This window comes from Saccopteryx leptura, chromosome 12 (assembly GCF_036850995.1).
Source record: "Saccopteryx leptura isolate mSacLep1 chromosome 12, mSacLep1_pri_phased_curated, whole genome shotgun sequence".
Taxonomy (NCBI): domain Eukaryota; kingdom Metazoa; phylum Chordata; class Mammalia; order Chiroptera; family Emballonuridae; genus Saccopteryx; species Saccopteryx leptura.
Genome location: NC_089514.1, coordinates 39905469 through 39923182, shown reverse-complemented (window position 1 = coordinate 39923182; position 17714 = coordinate 39905469). Strand labels below are relative to the sequence as shown.

At 41.7% G+C, this 17714-nt stretch overlaps 1 protein-coding gene and 1 long non-coding RNA gene across 2 annotated transcripts in view; one reads left to right on the top strand and one right to left on the bottom strand.

The window, feature by feature from the left end:
• LOC136384223 (uncharacterized) overlaps positions 1-2115 on the bottom strand; it is a 38177-nt gene extending 36062 nt beyond the window's left edge. The window contains exon 1 of the long non-coding RNA XR_010747544.1: positions 1860-2115. This is a non-coding gene — a long non-coding RNA (uncharacterized lncRNA). The remainder of the gene's footprint in view (positions 1-1859) is intronic.
• Positions 2116-14100: 11985 nt separating this feature from the next.
• Positions 14101-17714, top strand: part of SAMD9 (sterile alpha motif domain containing 9) — a 28573-nt gene continuing 24959 nt past the window's right edge. The window contains exons 1-2 of the mRNA XM_066354363.1: positions 14101-14333; positions 17439-17529. The gene's annotated coding sequence lies outside the window, so the exon portion shown is untranslated. The remainder of the gene's footprint in view (positions 14334-17438; positions 17530-17714) is intronic.

Below are 17714 nucleotides of genomic sequence, written 5' to 3'. Positions count from 1 at the left end.
AAGTACTAACCAGGCCCGACCCTGCTTAGCTTCCGAGATCAGACGAGATCGGGCGCGTTCAGGGTGGTATGGCCGTAGACAATTTTTTAGTTTTTATGCTTAATTTAATGCCCAAATTAAGTATAAACTGAGAAAAGAAAATTATATCTCAGATGTTTCTTCAAACAATTTGAAATGCTTTATTTTTTCATTCTTTTCTGAGAGAGAATAGTGTTGCTGAGTATCAAATATGAATGAGTCATCTAAGAGGCAGAACATCTTTCTTTAAACATGGTTGCCTTCTACTGAGTACTATGAAGTCACCTTATAATCAATACTATCTCATCAGGGGTGGATCAATACAGACCCTTCACATCACCAAATCCCTTGAAGAATAATCATTCTATTTTCCCATATTGGCAAAGCTTTCAACATTTCCTCAAAACATAACTAGATAAACAAAGAGACTAAATTAGAGAAAATTAAACTTACATTAAGCTTGGTACCCTCTCCTCTGAAGGGATAACTGGTATATTAGTCTGGGCATACCTATGATATGAAATATGCACCTAATGTGGGATTTATAATCATGTGAATAGTTCTAAAAGTTACCAGATAAACTCTTAACAGAAAGAATGTAACAATGAGAAAGAAATGTTTAAAACCAAATTTCAAAGGTCTGCTTAAAGCTGTATAACCTTTAGGTAAATAAAGCATACCCACATGCTCTGAGTCTAACCAATCTTTGAGGGTTTTTTGTTTGCTTGTTTTTAACATTATATGGAATAGAGATTCTTGTCCAAACATGCCTACTTCCTGTGGGAAAGTTGGGCCTTCCAGGACAGTTGCCAATGTGATATCTGATGCTCACAAGCCACCAACCAGTTCCTGAAGGGAGTCAGCCCTCTTCAAAGAGCCTCATGTGTTCAAAAACTGAAAGTGTGTACTGAGTATATAACCACAGGAAGATTCAACTTGTTCTTACAGTTTTAGAATAATGGAAAATAGCATTCAAAGTGAGTCACAGCACACGATTTGTAGGTCCATCTAAAAAGAAAAATTAGTAATTCAATGGTACCTTGACACACGAATTTAATTTGTTTCATGACTGAGCTTGTGACTCAATTTGCTCGTGTGTCAAATCAAATTTCCCCCTTTAAATTAATGGGAATACAATTAATCTGTTCCAGCCCCCCAAAAAACCACACAAATTTTTTATATGCTTTTAAATAAGAAAATGTACTTTATAAATAACAAATACATATATATACATAATAAGAGAGAATGTAAAGAAATAAACTGGTTTATGAAGTGTATTTACCTTCAAGGTCAGGCAAAGATACAGGCGGAGGGGGGAGGAAACATTACCATAACAACAGCCCTTCTCAAGCAGGAAGGTTAATTAGCAGTTTCACAGACAGCTGCCCAGCACCATTTTTAACAATAAAAGTGAGCAAACTCAAAAAAACACAAATTTTACAAACTCATTTGCACAACATTCCACCCCTTTTGCTCACTTTGCAATTCACACCATAGGCATTCCTGTGCAAGGAATTAGGCACATTGCACAAACAAATTACAGCAACAGCATAAGTCATACAATTTCAAACAGACCTGCTACCCCCTCCATCAAGGTCCCTCATATTGTTCAAAAGCCACATGTCCATCCACAAGGGAGCTGGTGCCCCCTCTGGTCCCAGTCCAAGAGTCAGTCCATGCACACGGGGCCTCAGGCCTCCCCTTTCATCCCTGCCATCCTGGCAGCTCTTAAGATGCTGCCCCAAGGGGGAGCACGTGGCAGTGGTGGCCAACATTTCCACCTCTGCTCCAGAGAGCATGCTGCCATCCACCCCTATGTCCCATAATCATAGCAAACCTACCAGGGTCTCAGTAGGTACTCTTTGCTGCTGGGCTTTTACCTTCTGGGGTCTTCAGACGGCAACTTCAGCCCCAGTCGCCTCATCCTCAGAAGAGGAGCTGGAAACGCCTGTTTCTGCTGACTCAGAGCCACTCCACTGGCACAGCTCCAGCCTGGGCTCCTGCAGCTGCCGGCTCTCCACAACTTCCAGGGCAAACTGCAACTCATGAACCTGTGATTCCTTCTCCAGAGACTGCTCCATTTCCAGGTGCAACTCGCAAACCCAGTCGGCCTCCTCCTCCAGCGCTTGCTCCAGTTACAGGATCTGCATCTCTTTCCCCCATGGCCATTCCAACTCCTTCCACTCCTTGGTTTGCAGGCCTCTGGCAGCCTCTCGCACAGAGCTCTGTTTCCTCTCGCAGGGCTATAAAAATCAGCCAGACTTTGGTCCCCAGAAGGACAATGGGGAACCATAACAACAACCAGTTGTCTTCCCCACCCCTCAAGGGTGGTGGTGGCTCCATACTGATCTGAATCCAATGTGATCCGAATCCTGCCACAGACTATGCCAGTTGTATGACCAGTACTCGTGGCCGTCGTGGCCACATACATGCAGGTTCCCGTTAGATTCAGGCAGACAGTAAAGAATCAGTGGAGGCAAAAAATGGTGGGCCATTTCTTTATTCAAGACTCATATCAGACAAAGAGCAAATACACTCAGGGCTCCCAAAGCCACCAACACATCCTCTGGTTTCACAACCAGGAGAATCTTCTCCAGTTTTTCCTAGAATCAAAGCCCCACCAGTCTCAGTCATCTCTGGTTCCCCATATGCGCACCTTCTACCCTCTCCTGTCTGCACAAACTGGCTTCTCTCAGCACCCTGCCATCTTGGCTTCTCTCTCTTTGCCTGCCATCTTGGTTCCTCCTCCAGCATTCTGCATCCTCTCTGCTCCCACTCTGCAACCATGGCTTCTTCTCTTCCTCCTTCTTCTTCCCTCATTTTTAAAACTTTTCTGGTGCCAAAACCTCTTCTCTAGCCAACAATAGCATAACAGTGGCCCTTCCCAAGCAGGAAGGTAATCCACAATTTGCAATCAATTGCCCTGCTCTGAGGGCAAGAAAACACGTGGCTTCTCAGCACCATTTTTAACAATAAAAGTGAGGAAACTAAAAAAATACAAATTTTACAAACTTATTTGACCAACACTCGTGATTGAGATATCCACTTGTGACTTAAAGCAAAAAATCCCACAAGTGACTGCTCGTCTCCCAAATTGCTTGTGATTTAAAGTGCTCATGTGTCAAGGTACCACTGTAGCTAGAGAATTAATAAGAAATATCAATGTGGTCTGCTATTATTTAAAAGGTATCTCAATTGTGTGCAAAGGAGCAAGATCTTCCTGGTAGGGTACAATATTCATATGTTACTCTCATAATGTCACTTTACCTGGTCTTTCAACCTCCTGTATTAAGTTTCTAACTGCCCACTCAATGTGTATAAAGAAGATTCATTTTGCTGGTTCAACTTGAAAGTTCTAAAATGATGCTTATTACAGATATTGTAAAAACATAAACATTTGCTAATAGATGTCACATCTGACTAACTCTTAAGGTAGTGAGAACATACTAGACATTCTAACATTGGGCCAGGTTTTATGGGTATCAGTTATACCAAATCACTTGTTAGTCACAGATCAGGGGTGGGTATTAAACTGTGATGCCTGGCAGCCTCCAACTCTGACACTGATGTGCTGAGTATCATTATTCCTTTATTCCTAAACTATCCAGGTGAGATGAAACCAGCACACTAACCTGACACAGAGATTTACCATAACTTGTGAGCATTGCTTCAGGTACAAATTTTGACACAGCCTTGGAATTTTTTTTATAACTTTAAACATAGACAAGGAGACAAGATAGCCACGAAGTAGGTGGACATTCCAACTCCCACATCCCAGAACCAAAATGGATTACAACTTAATTTTGAGAATAGTCATCTTGAAAGACCAACTTTGGACTAAACTAAGATTCTACAGCCAAGGACCACCAAAGAATCCACACTGAGACTGGTAGGAAAGGCAGAGATGTGGAAAGGGCTGCCCCACTCCTGGGAGCAAATGTAGGCCTGGAAGGACTCTCACGGTGGGGAGGAGTGCCTAGCGAGTTGGGGGTTGTGGGTCCTCAGCCCTAGAACTGGAGTCCCAGCCTAGAGCCCTGGAGCCTAGAAGAGGCGAATGGACTGTATTTGGCTGAGAAAAGATCCTCGATACTGTTTGAGAAGAAAAGACAGAACTCTCAGACCCAGGCTCTGTATTAGAGGGACTGTACAGAGAGCCTCGCTCACAGCCACCTGGCCGGGGCTCCGAGAGTGGGGAGTGCTGGGAGGACTGGAGTTGCCAGGGGAGAATGTGGTCTCGGGAGGCACAGGGGGAGACACTTGGAGGGGTAGACACCCTAACCCCTGGGCTGAATCATGCCCCAAACCTACAGTGAACAACATTTTTCCTCGGAGCAGCAACACCAGCAAAGGGAAGAAATTACCCCGCCCACTGGAGGCTCTCCTGCTCCAGTCAGAACAAAGAGGCGCTTGGACGCAGGCAGCACGTTAGGGACACAAGTAGTTCTGGTATCTGAGCTACACAGCCCCTCTACGCTGCTGAGTGCTTGTTGGGGGTGGGTAGGCCGGTGGTAGCGAGGCACAGCTGCAGGAGCCAGGGCGGTCAGGGCGAGCGCGCAGGACCACTGGCAAAGGCTAAAGCCGCAGCAGCCACTGCAGAGGTCAAGCAAACATGCAGGCCAGCTGGGGGCATGAGCCAGGGGGACAGCAGAGGTGGTCCGAGTGGCTGTGTGCAGGCCCACCCACTGAGGTAGAGGCCAGGGCAGCTGTTGCTGAGGTCCCAGCTCATGCACAATCACGCCTGTGGTGTGGGCCTGCTCCTGGCAGCAGCTGAGGCCCAGGCAACAGTGAAAGTTGTCCAAATGGGCGTGCACTGGCCACCCGTGGTAGTGGAAGCCACAGTGGGCCACTGTGGAGATTGGAGCTAACATGCAATCCAGCCAGCGGCATGAGCCTGCCCTTGGCGGTGGCTGGGACCCGGGCAACCTCAGGGGAGGTCTGAGCGGGCACATGAGGGCCCACAAGGAGCAGCAGAAGCTGCCACGGCAGGCTGGCAACAGCAGCGCCTGAGCCCAAATGCCCAAGGTGCCAGCAGTGGAGGCAGGGGTGGGGAGCCGAGGAACAGACCACACTTTTCAAACACAGAGGCCACACTGACTGGACCCCTGAGCCCACACCCTTCTGAGTGCTGAAAAAGAAGAAAAACAAAACAAAATAAAATAAAATAAGTAAAAAGTCTGGATAGAAAAACATCTGAGGCTAAGGGACAAGCCACATCCAATACCGTACCTAATCTCTGAATTACAGTACTGAGCCCAAAAAGTAGCCAGCAATAAGAGGCAGCAGAAAACAGATCTCAGTGGAACTTGAGCTTTCAAAGAAACTTCCCCCAGGCCAAGAGTAGATAAAAGCTAGCCTAGGAGTGCAGCTGATATTTATAATGGCATCTGGGCCCAGCAGAGGCAGCCACAAGATCTGGATCGCCTGTAGCTCCAAAAAGGTTGATAAGAGCCAGTCATAGGCAGTGATCCCCAATGATCTGCACCAGGCTCTGGCCAGGGAGGTCCAGGGCAAGCACATCCAGCAGCCAGATACGAAGAGCATTGGTTCAGGAAATAACAAACTTTGCTAGAGTGGTAGCTTAAGGAAGGGCTCCTCACACCTGACCCTGCTAAGACATAGAAAACACTGACACAAATAACAAAAAGAATAGTGATAGCAGATAGCAGTCCACAGCAGATTACAAACAGCTAATGCCAACCTAAGAAGACCTAGAAACAACACAACTGAAAATTGGAGGCAGACAATACCAACCCTAGACTCAGCTAGCTACACAAACAACACACCCGAAGAGTGTGTACACAGACAAAATGGGAAGACAAAGAAATGCAATCCAAATAAATCAACAAGAGAAATGCCCAGAAAAAGAACTGAGTGAGATAGAAATAACCAAATTACCAGATGCAGAGTTTAAAATAATGATTGTTAGGATGCTCAAAGATCTTAGAGCAACAATAGATGGACATAATGAACACCTAAACTAAGAGATAACAATCATCAAAAAGGACATGAAAATCATAAAAACGAACCAGACAGAAATGACAAACACATTATCAGAAATGAAGACTACACTAGAAGGAATTAAAAGCAGGCTGGATGAAGGAGAGGATCAAATCAGCAACCTAAAGGACAAGATAAGCAAAAGCACGGAAGCAGAACAGCAAAATCTGAGGAAATTCTAAGAGAACTCTGTGACAACATGAAGAGAAACAATATCCACATAATAGCGGTTCTTGAAGGAGAAGAGAAAGAACAAGGGATAGAGAACCTGATTGAAGAAATTATAGCTGAATATTTCCCTAAATTGATGCAGGAAAGAGTCACACAGGTTCAAGAAGCAGAGATAATCCCATTTAAAAAGGACAGGCCCTGGCCGGTTGGCTCAGTGGTAGAGCGTCGGCCTGGCGTGCAGGGGACCCGGGTTCAATTCCCAGCCAGGGCACACAGGAGAAGCGCCCATTTGCTTCTCCACCCTGCCCCCTCCTTCCTCTCTGTCTCCCTCTTCCCCTCCCGCAGCCAAGGCTCCATTGGAGCAAAGATGGCCTGGGCGCTGGGGATGGCTCCTTGGCCTCTGCCCCAGGCGCTAGAGTGGCTCTGGTCGCAGCAGAGTGACCCCCGGAGGGGCAGAGCATCGCCCCCTGGTGGGCAGAGGCGGGTGGATCCCGGTCGGGCACATGCGGGTCTCTCCCCGTTTCCAGCTTCAGAAAAATACAAAAAAAAAAAGGACACAAGAGACCCACACAAAGACACATCATAATCAAAATACCAAAGTTAAGAGATAAAGAAAAAATACTAAAAGCTCCAAGAGAAAAACAATCACCTACAAAGGAACCTACATAAGGATGACATCCGACTTATCAACAGAAACACTTGAGGCCAGAAGGGAATGGCAAGAAATATTCAAAGTTATGCAGAACAAGAACCTACAACCAAGATTTCTTTATCCAGCAAGGCTATCATTTAAGATTGAAAGAGAAATAAAATGCTTCCCAGACAAAAAAAACAAACAAAAATTAAAAAAACCCAAGGAATTCATCACAACCAAACCAATGCTGCAAGAAATATTAAGGGGCTTGCTGTAGACAAAACAAAAGGGGGGGAAATCTAGTAAAAGAGGAATGCAGATTTTAAAAATGGTAATAAACAACTACATATCAATAATAACCTTAAATGTAAATGCATTAAATGCTCAAATCAAAAGACATAGGGTATCTGAATGAATAAGAAAACAGGACCTGTACATATGCTGTCTACAAGAGACCCACCTCAAAACAAAAGATACATATAGACTGAAAATAAAAGAATAGAAAAAAATATTTCATGCAAATGGAAATGAAAAAGAAAAAGCTGGGGTAGCAATACTTATATCAGACAAAATAGACTTTAAAACAAAGACTATAGTAAAAGAGGGATAAAGAAGGTCACTACATAATGATAAAGGGAACAATCCAACAGGAAGAGATAACCATTATAAATATCTATGCACCTAATATAGGAGCACCTAAATATATAAAGCAGACTTTGATGGATATAAAGGGCAAGATCAACAGCAATACTATAATAGTAGGAGATTTCAATACCCTACTAATATCACTGGATAGATCAGTGGTAGTCAACCTTGTCACTACCGCCCACTAGTGGGCATTCCAGCTTTCATGGTGGGCAGTAGTGGAGCAACCAAGTATAAATAAAATGATAGATTAAACTATAGTAAGTTGTTTTATAAAGATTTATTCTGCCAAACAGCGAAAATCCGACATAAAGTACTTGGTAAGTAATTATTATTAAATGCTTTAACTTGCTGTAACTCTGCTTTATAAATTTTATAAAGTAAAGTTACTTCCCTACTTTATAAATCAACATTACTATGGAATCGGTGGGCGGTTAGAAAATTTTACTACTAACAGAGATACAAAAGTGGGCGGTAGGTATAAAATGGTTGACTACCCCTGGGATAGATCCTCAAGACAAAGAAACAGCAAAATTACTGGACACATTAGATCAACTGAATTTAATAAATATCATTGGAACCTTTCACCCTAAAGCAGTAGAATATACATTCTTTTCAAGTGCTCATGGTACATTCTCTAGGATAGACCATATATTAGGGCATAAAATGAGTCTCAAAAAATTTAAGAAGATTGAAATCATATCAAGCATCTTCTCTGACCACAATGGCATGAAACTAGAAATCAACTACAATAGAAAAACTGAAAAACACTCAAATATTTGGAAACTAAACAGCAAGTTATTAAATAAAAAATGGGTCAACAATGAGATCAAAAAAGAAATAAAAAATTTCCTTAAAACAAATGAAAATGTGCATACAACAACTCAAAATCTATGGGACACAGCAAAAGCAGTCCTGAGAGGGAAGTTACAGGCATACCTTAAGAAGCTAGAAAAAACTCAAATAAACAACTTAACCCTGCAACCTAAAGACCCAGAAAAAGAACAGCAAGTAAAGCCCAGAGGAAGTAGAAGAAAGAAAATAATAAAGATCAGAGCAGAAATAAATGACATAGAGGTTAAAAAAAAAAAAAAAAACAATACAGAGGACCAATGAAACCAAGACCTGGTTCTTTGAAAAGGTAAACAAGATCAATGAACCCTTAGCCAGACTCACCAAGAAAAAAAGAGAGAGGACTCAAATAAATAAAGTTAGAAATGAGAGTGGAGAAGGTAACAACTGACACAGCAGAAATACAAAGGACTGTAAGAAAATACTTTGAAGAACCATATGCCAAAAAATTAGACAACCTACGTAAAATGGACAAATTCCTTGAAAAATATAATCTTTCAAAAAAATCAATCTGGAAGAATCAGGAAACCTAAACAGACCGATTACAACAAATGAGATAGAAACAGTTATAAAAAAACTCCCAACAAACAAAAGCCCTGGGCCAGATGGCTTCACAGGCAAATTCTACCAAATATTCAAAGAAGAACTAACTCCTATCCTTCTCAAGCTATGTCAAAAAATTCTAGAGGAGGGAAAACTTCCAAGCTCCTTTCATGAGGCAAGCATAATTCCAATTCCAAAACCAGGCAAAGACAACACAAAGAAAGAAAACTATAGGCCAATATCCCTGATGAATTTGGATGCTAAAATTCTCAACAAAATACATATTAGCGAACCGAATACAGTAGTACATGAAAATAAATCACATATCATGATCAAGTGGGATTTATTCTGGAGAGGCAAGGATGGTACAACATTCGCAAATCAAACAATGTGATTCATCACATAAACAAAAGGAAGGAGAAAAACCACATGATAATATCAACAGATGCAGAAAAAGCATTTGATCAAATCCAGCACCCATTTATGATCAAAACTCTCAGCAAAGTGGAAATACAGGGAACATACCTCAACATGATAAAGGCCATCTACAACAGACCCACAGCCAACATCATACTCAATGGGCAAAAATTAAAAGCAATCCCCTTAAGATCAGGAACAAGGCAGGGTGCCCCCTTTCACCACTTTTATTCAACATAGTTCTGGAAGTACTAGCCACAGCAATCAGGCAAGAAGAAGAAATAAAAGGCATCCAAATTGGAAAAGAAGAAGTAAAACTATCATTATTTGCTGATGATATGATACTGTACACAGAAAACACTAAACTCACAGTCAAAAAACTACTGGACCTGATAAATGAATTCAGCAAGGTGTCAGGATATAAAATTAATACTAAGAAATCAGAGGCATTTTTAGACACCAACAATGATCTGTCTGAAAGAGAAATTAAGGAAACAATCCCTTTCACTATTGCAACCAAAAAAATAAAGTACCTAGGAGTAAATTTAACCAAGGAGATTAAAGATTTATACTCAAAAAATTATAAAACATTGATAAAAGAAATCAAGGAAGATACAAACAAGTAGAAGCATATACCGTGTTCATGGTTAGGAAAATAAACATCATTAAAATGTCCATATTACCCAAAGCAATTTATAAGTTCAATGCAATACCAATTGAAATATCAATGACATACTTCAAAGATATAGAACAAATATTCCAAAAATTCATATGGAACCAAAGAAGAACACGAATTGCCTCAGCAAACTTGAAAAAAAATAATAAAGTGGTGGTATCACACTTCCTAATATCAAGTTATACTATAAGGCCATTGTACTCAAACAGCTTGGTACTGGCATAAGAACAGGCATATAGATCAATGGAACAGAACAGAGAACCCAGAAATAAACCCATACCTTTATGGACAACTGATATTTGACAAAGGTGGTAATAGCATACAATGGAGTAAAGACAGCTTCTTTTACAAATGGTGTTGGGATAATTGGACATCTACCTGCAAAACAATGAAACTAGACCACCATCCTACACCATTCACAAAAATAAACTAAAAATGGATAAAAGGCTTAAATGTAAGCTGTGAAACCATAAGCATTCCAGAGGAAAACAGGTAATAAGCTCTCCGACATCACTCGCAGCGATATATTTGCTGATTTATTTCCATGGGCAAGGGAAATAAAGGACAGGATAAACAAATGGGACTATATCAAACTAAAAAGCTTTTGCACAGCTAAAGACAATATGAACAAAATAAAAAGGCAAACAACACAATGGAAGAACATATTTGACAATACGTCTGATAAGGGGTTAGTAACCAAAGTTTATGAAGAACTTGTAAAACTCAACACCAGGAAGATAAACAGTCCAATCAAAAAATGGACAAAAGAGATAAATAGACACTTCTCCAAAGAGGACATACTGATAGCCAACAGGCAGATGAAAAAATGCTCAATATCACTAATCATTAGAGAAATGCAAATTAAAACCACAATGAGATATCACCTCACACCAGTCAGAATGGTGCCCATCAACAAAACAACATAGAATAAGTGCTGGCGAGGATGTGGAGAAAAGGGAACCCTCCTGCACTGCTGGTGGGGATGCGGACTGGTGCAGCCACTGTGGAAAAAAGTATGGATATTCCTCAAAAAATTAAAAATGGAACTGCCTTTTGACCCAGCCATCCCACTTTTAGAAATATACCCCAGGAACACTACATCAATTATTCAAAAGGAGAAATGCACCCCCATGTTTATGGCAGCATTGTTTACAATAGCCAAGATCTGGAAACAGTTCAAGTGTCCGTCAGTGAACAAGTGGATTAAAAAGTGGGGTACATATATACTATGGAATACTATGGAGCCATAAAAAAAAGGAAATCATACTTTTTGAAACAACATGGATGGACCTGGAAACTATTATGTTAAGTGAAATAAGCCAGGAAGAGAAAGGAAGATATCGTATGACTTCAAACATTTGAGGAATCCAATGAACATTATGAACTGAGGAACAGCATAGAGAGAGAGGCAGGATCAAAGGGTCCAGAGGGAAAGTGGACAGAGGGAAAGGGGATGATAGAATGTGATGAGAGCAGAAAAGCAAAATCCAGGGAAGGCATTGCGAGGAGTAGGGTAAAGGGGATGTGGTGGGAATCACGGGGGAGGGGAGGAGGTATTCGGGGGGACACTAGAATATATGTACACCCGATAGATTAAAATAAAATTTTTTAAAAAGTGAAACATACACCTATTTGATCAAGCAATCCCATGACAAGATGTTTACCCAAAAGAAATGAAGACACAGGTCCATGAAAAGACTTGTACAAAAATCGTCATAGCAGCTCTAGGCATAACTTCCAAAAACTGAAATAACTCGTACGTCTATTTAAAGGAAATTGGATAAATTGTGTTATACTAACAAAACATGTTTAAAAAATAAAACAATAAATAACAAACTAATGATACATGCCACACAATAGGCTCAATCTCAATTACATTAGGTTGAATAAAAGAAGCCAGTCCTGGAAGAGTATATACTATATGATTCCACGTATATGAACACCTGGAGCATGTAACACTAATCTAGGATGCAAAAAAAAAAAAATCAGAAGAGCCTGACCAGGCAGTGGCGCAGTGGATAGAGCATCGGACTGGGATGCGGAGGACCTAGGTTCGAGACCCCGAGGTCGCCAGTTTGAGTGCGGGATCATCTGGTTTGAGCAAAAGCTCACCAGCTTGGACCCAAGGTTGCAGCACGAGCAAGGGGTTACTCGGTCTGCTGTAGCCCCATGGTCAAGGCACATATGAGAAAGCAATCAATGAATAACTAAGGTGCCACAACGAAAAACTGATGATTGATGCTTCTCATCTCTCTCCATTCCTGTTTGTCCCTATCTATCCCTCTCTCTGACTCTCACTCTGTCTCTGTAAAAAAAAAAAAAAAATCAGAAGAGTGGTTTTCTCCGGAGGATGGTAGGACTAACTGCGGAGGGACATGCCATAACAGAAATGTTCTGTATCTAGACTGGGGTGTGGGTTATAATTTTTGTCAAACCATCTGAGCCCTGGGCGTGTTAGCCAGGGTTCTCCAAAACAGAAAACCAGAGGGCATAAATAAATACAGACATATGCTTGAGTACATATATACCTATATATATTTATATACATATGTAAACATTTAAACAATGTATATATACATATACATAGAGAGAGGGAGAAACACATCTAACATCTCTGTGCCTCAGTTTCTTCAGCTGTAAAATGGATATAAAAATAGCACCTACTGCCCTGGCCGGTTGGCTCAGCGGTAGAGCGTCGGCCTAGCGTGCGGAGGACCCGGGTTCGATTCCTGGCCAGGGCACACAGGAGAGGCGCCCATTTGCTTCTCCACCCCTCCGCCGCACTTTCCTCTCTGTCTCTCTCTTACCCTCCCGCAGCCAAGGCTCCATTGGAGCAGAGATGGCCCGGGCGCTGGGGATGGCTCTGTGGCCTCTGCCCCAGGCGCTAGAGTGGCTCTGGTCGCAATATGGCGACGCCCAGGATGGGCAGAGCATCGCCCCCTGATGGGCAGAGCGTCGCCCCATGGTGGGCGTGCCGGGTGGATCCCGGTCGGGCGCATGCGGGAGTCTGTCTGACTGTCTCTCCCCGTTTCCAGCTTCAGAAAAGTGAAAAAAAAAAAAAAAATAGCACCTACTGGCACTGGCTGGTTGGCTCAGCCATAGAGTGTCTACCCAGCGTGTGGAAGTCCCAGGTTTGATTCCTGGTCAGGGCACACAGGAGAAGCGCCCATCTGCTTCTCCACCTCTCCCTCTCTCCTTTCTCTCTCTCTCTCTCTTCCCTTCCTGCAGCCAAGGCTCCATTGGAGCAAAGTTGCCCACGTGCTGAGGGTGGCTCCATGGCCTCTGCCTCAGGCGCTAGAATGGCTCTGGCTGCAACTGAGCAACGGCCCAGATGGGCAGAGCATCGCCCTCTGGTGGGCATGCCGGGTGGATTTTGGTTGGGTGCATGCGGTAGTCTGTCTGACACTCCCAGCATCTAACTTCTGGGGAGAGAAAAGAAAAAAAGAAAACACTTACCTCAAAGAATTTTTGAAAAGAATAAATAAGTTAACAGTGGATGGTACATAGTAAGTGCCCAATAAGTATTTAAAACCCATCTAAAAACCTGTGTGAATCAATAGGGGAATGTGGAAACCAAAAACTAATGGGACACACACAGTAAGTGTTAGCGTCTACTGTTAATTTTTTAAAGAACTATTTTTGTGGCTCTTTGTCTACCTGGCCCTGAGACTGAACTTAAAAATACAACCCCCTGCAAAGTGGCTGAGGGAAGGGGGGCTAACCCTGGTCTTCCCTACAGAACTAATTCAGACCTTTAGCACTTATAGAGCTCAGAAGAGTCTCTGAAAGCCATTCCTTTACACTTTAGGAAAACATACGGATGGGTGGTGAGCCCGCAATGGAAGGCCAGTGAAAGAGCAGCAGAGCCGTTTCCTACCCGAGCTCCAAAGGCTCCCAACAGCAATGAGAACCAGTGTCGCCAGAGGACCCACTCAGACTGCCCCAGACTCTGGCTGCAGCCGAGACAGCAGGGCTCTCAGAGTCCTCCAAACTCGGAAGGGAAGAAGAGATTTGAAACTTTCAGGTTTTAACCAAACAGACCAGAAGGTGGCAGAGTAATAATGGCTTACAAAAAAAAAGGCATTTTAGAGAGCAAAGGAGCGGTCACTTCTGTAAACTCAGATCTAGGAAAACGAAACTAAAAGCAGATCAGTCTTCCTTCTCCCCACAGGCCAGTTTCGGCACACCCATTTCAGAGCCAGTCAGAACTCTGACAGGAAAAATCAGAGGACATATAGACTTTCATAAAAACTGGAAGGTGGAAAATGTCTTTCCCCGTCATCGAAGGAGGAAGAAAGCACAGAGATGTTACATGTTTTCTGCACTGAAATACGTGCTTTTCTCCTCATTTATGTAGAAGGAATTTGCAAGACACTCTGGGTAAGTACAATATCTATTATTAATATTTTTATTACTACTATTCAATACTACAGCAGCGTTTTGTTGAGTAGGAAGGAGTTTACTTTTCAATTAGAAAATTGAAATATTCCCCAGAACCAAAAATAATATTTGAGCCTAGGCATTTTAGACTTCATTGCTGTGACAGGAGTCAACTTTACATTAGCTGAAAAAAAAAAAATGAGTCATAATATTCCATAAGATTAACACACTTTTATTGATGTAACCCTCCAAGGCATTAGCCTCTTCAGAAAGACATTAAAATTAAAATTTAAAGATGTACTTTTCATTCATCAAAGATACTTTCCACCATCTTCTGTAAGAAGTAAGCAGCTGCTGGAAAATAGAACTCCGGGATAGATCCTCAGATACTAGTGTCAGATGACAGCTACAGAGACAGACGAGAGACAGACGAGAGACAGACGAGAGACAGAGAGACAAGGAGAGACAGGCAAACTGCTACAGGAAGTCCTTGAATAATTAGACAGCTACAGGTCCCTGTTAGATAGCCTAAGTTTTTCTGTCTGATTTTCTCCAAAGGCAAGAACAAGGGGATGGGGAATTAATTACATTTCTAAATAAGACCCGAAATTCAAGTCTGTAGAAAAGCTGACAAACCCTCTAGTTAACCCTATAGTTAATAAATGTATGTGGGTTTGCTCATGTAACAAATTGTTTCCTTTTTTTTTTATAGTATATATTGGTTGCTGAGAAGCTCAGGACCAAAATATTAGGCCACTTCTAGTAAAGTATATAGAACTGAGAAGTTATTTTAGGCACTAACTTGACTTCATGGCTTCATTTTTTCCCACTTCCTATCTTCCCTTGATTGTCTTTCCCCCGATTTCTTTCCCAAGGGTTTTCACCTATATGTGAACCTGTGAAAGTCTCTGAATTATCTATGAGTTGTTTTTGGAACAAGAGAGGATATAAAGGAATCATTAATATGTGAAATACCTCTGAACAGTAATGTAAAGGCAGAAAGCATAGATGTTAGTTAGCAATCATTTCTCTATTCTCCTAGAATGGCACCTTCAATAATTTTTTAAAGTAAGTTATTGAAAGGCACAGCTATCAAGACTCTGCTGAAGGCTTCAGAGGAAGCAATGTGAAGGTGCAGGCTGTTCGATCCTGACTTAAAGCTAACAGACACAGACAACAGTACCGTGGTTCCTGCAGGGGAAGGAAGCAGGTGGAGGATGAAGAGGGTAAAAGAAGTCAAATATATGGCGACAAAAGGAGACCAGACTTTGGGTGGTGAGCAAACAATGCAACATACAGATGATGTATTATAGAACTGTATACCTGAGACAATGATGTTACAATGTCATCTCAATAAATTTAATTTTCAAAAATAGAGAAGATCCATAATCTTATAGAGAAAATAGTCAAAAGCCATTTCTTTATTTGCTCACATTCCCCAACCAAACATTCAGACCTAGTTCCCCATCACCTGGCTTTGTTTTCACGTCTATGGTATACAGTTTAGGCATGAATCAACCCATCTATTTCAACACTTTGTCTCATAATCTGATTTTTGAGCTATCCCTTAGGGGACAAGGGCTGAGTTTACAAAACTGTGACTGGAAATCAGGGAGACCCCTGGAGAAGTACACTGATAGAATGCGGTGACAGATGGGACATGAGAACTCCACGTAAGATTCCGTAGCCTGAACACAGCCGGCAACAGAATGATCGGGGTGCCCCTGCTTTAGATGTTACAATAGTGTGTGTGCAACAGACGATTTTACAGGGTGTGGAGTAGACGAGACTTAGCAGATGGACAGACGAACACGACTCACAGAGCAGTTAATAGAGGAGGGTGGGATCAGGTTTTGGACAACATGAAACCAGTATGAATCAACAATGGCATATAAACTAAAAGCTGATCCCATGATCTGAGGGTGAAATAATCTCTAGTATAACTTTCTTACCTCAGATGCCAAGAATTAAATTAATCATTATCCTTGATGGGGAACATACAATTATCCTTTTATATGCATGTACCTCTTTTATTTTATTCATCTTTTTATTTTATCATGAATTTTGGAGGCATCTCTGGCTTTTTACATGAAGTATATTTATGTGAAATAAATAAATCTTAAGGGTACAGCTTTATGAAACTTTATGTATTCATCAGTGTAACCACTAACCAGAGAAAGACATAAAATAATCTTCTAAATTAAACAACAAAGGTTATGAAGCAGCAAATGAGTTTATTTGAGAATAGCAGAGGAATGGCAACTTGGAACATGCAAACTATGGCAGACCATAGAAAAGTATGAGACAAAAGGGAGGTCATTTTGAGAGGGGTTCTTGGAGGACTGTTTTAACAGGAGCGTACTGGTAGGGGGAACGTGTACGAGGTTGTGGCAGTTTCTTATCGGCAGCGAGTGGGAGGCAGTGCCATTGCTGAGACAAGCAGGGAGGAGGAGAGCTCTCCCTTCTTCCCAACTCCATGCTGAATGAGGTTCCTTTATTCATTTTCACAACATAGTTTTTGTGCCAACCCAGAAAATATCTCCCTGCCAAAAGGTAACCACTGAATTCTAATATAATAGATTAATTTTGTCTGTTCTTGAACATCATATAAATGGAACCCAACATTATGTTTTCTATTGTCACTGGCACATTTCACTTTATTAAAACTGCCAAAGTTTCCCAAAGTGGCTAAAACAACTTATATTCCCACCAGCAGTGTATGAGCAGTCCATTGACTCTACCCCATCACCAACATTTGGTATTCTCAGGCTTTATTTTTAGCCATTCTGCTAGGTATGATATTATCTCTTTGTAGTTTTATTTTGCATTTCCATGGTGGTTAAAGATTCTGAAGCACTTTTAGATCCCAATTCATCACATCCACCCATGTGACTGTCAAAAGTCCCACTGGTTTCTCTTTCTCCCAGTAGGCCCTATCTAGTTCTCAGCCCCAGCCCAGAATGATTAAATGCCCCAAAACTTACCCAGGAAGACATCTTCCTTCTCTGGAATTTTAGTTCAACCAGTCCTTGTCATCAAATCCATCTACAACTCTGTGATAACTTCAGCAATATGTTTTGTAATTTATCTGATTTCTTTTTCTAGTTATCATAATAGGAGTGTTAGTGGCCTGCTGGAATCCACTACATCACACTGGAAAGTGGGACTCCTTCCATTTCTTCCTGAGTCAGTTTTGGTAAGTATATTTCTTCAAGGAATTTGTTAAGTTCACTCAGTCTTCAAATTTACAGCATCTCACAGTTTTTGTGCTATCACTTTTATTTCTTGGAGATTCTTTTCATAGGTGTGTCAGTTTTAATACTCTTTATCAAGAACAACTTTTAGGCTTCTTTGATTCTTTAATTATTCATTTTAATGGGG